This window comes from Propithecus coquereli, unplaced genomic scaffold (genome assembly GCF_000956105.1).
Source record: "Propithecus coquereli isolate 6110/MARCELLA unplaced genomic scaffold, Pcoq_1.0 Scaffold411, whole genome shotgun sequence".
Classification (NCBI taxonomy): domain Eukaryota; kingdom Metazoa; phylum Chordata; class Mammalia; order Primates; family Indriidae; genus Propithecus; species Propithecus coquereli.
This window is the reverse complement of record NW_012149853.1, coordinates 1,025,364-1,027,157: the sequence shown is the minus strand read 5'-3', so window position 1 is coordinate 1,027,157 and position 1,794 is coordinate 1,025,364.

Genomic DNA, 1,794 nt, shown 5'->3' with positions numbered 1-1,794 from the left:
ACGGATACTGATGAGTCAGGGATGAGGCTTGGCTCTGTCAAATCCAACTAACCTACTGTATTATTTATTTACTTTTTTATTTATCAATAGAAGTTCTAAGCCAACCAACTAACCTACTTTAGATTCAAAGAATTCTGTTGAATGGCTTCCTTGTGAGGCAGAATTCGAAAATATTATTAAAACTTGACGTACAGATCCAAGTAGCCTGGTAGATATTCATTGTTGAGGAAAACAGATCACTTGAGAGGCCAGTCACAAGTTGGTGACCATTACTCTGCGGAAGAATGATATGGGACTTTCCAATACCTAAGAAAAGGGTGCTGCATAGGACATAAAGGGGCCTTGGCACACAGATCTGGCAGCAGAGAAGAATGGAAACTCTGATCTCTTTCTGAAACAATATTTGAAACTCTCTGAAAGTTTAGAACAATCCCAACTATTTGCCAGAGAAAAGATAAACAAGGGTATCAAAGGATAACTTACCACACAGGTCTAGGCTAAGATGAGAGCTCCGTATAAGGTTTTGAGTAGGGGCTGGGGGGCAATGTGCTCACTATGTGTGTGACTATAGCTAGGAGGCCCAGCTGCTAGAGCAGGGTACTGGTGCTTTGGAAACACTGGCTGAGCATATAAGCACATGTATGTGAACTCAAAAAAATTGTAACTTTGAAGTCTAGGTATGGGTCATCATGAAGACTGAGGGATCTGGATCAGTGAGGGCATCCTGGTGGCAAAGGTCAATCCTTGGCACACTGCAGGACCAGTCTCAACAGCATAAGGCAGCAACAGAATCAACAGAAACAACAGAATGATTGAAACATCCTTTTATTACCCTCCTTCTGACTTCTGAAAAGGATTGTCTTCTTTGTACTTAGGAAACCCCTTAGTTTCTTGAGAAATTCAAGGAAGAGGGTACAGGAGATAGTCCCCAGGGGACAGTACAATATTTTCTGTTACCTGGACATTTCAAGACCCAAATAACTAATTAGAAGAATCAAACATGTGACATAATTTTTGCCGCATGCAAAGGGGTTACACTTGGAATGAAATGGACAATATTGGGATCCTTGAGGATAAAGGTCTTAAAAGTCCCGAAATAAAGAATCCTGCACCCTTTGCTCCTTCTAGCTAGTTTAGCCTTTGGCTTGATTTCTAGCTGATGAAGTGGACTAACTCACTGCCATTCCAACATTACCTGGGCCACACTATGAAATCTCACCTGATGTATAAGATATGGACGATAGTTGTAACTATTTTAAACTGCAATTTAGTGTTAACTAGACTTTTATTGTAAACAATTACATCTTAAAACCACTGTCGGTGGCCATATTGTCTGCAGTCTGCCCAAAGACATCTTAAAACACTATCTTCCCAAAGAAGAAGGCTGACTGTCTTTGATGATCCACTACGTGCAGCAAGCATGAGGGCCGTTCTAAAATAACAGAAAGATAATTTCACCCTTAGGAACTTTAATAAATTTATTTAAAATGCAAATTTTATATACATTACCAAAAGAATATTTTACCTTTCAGAGTAGAATTAACCATTTACATGTACTAACTGACACAAGCATCTTGGGTGCTCAAATGTTCATCTTTGTAAATTAATACCAAGGTTAAAAGAAAGGGAAAAAAGGAAACTTCCTGTCCAACTAGGGTATGATATAGCAGAGGTTGCTAATTCTTTGCTGAGATCACTTATCTACAATAGGTAAAGTAGTAAATGAAGAATTCTCCATGTCTTCCCTAGTCTGATACAATGTACTGTAATTGAAGGTCAGCTGAGGGTCAGATA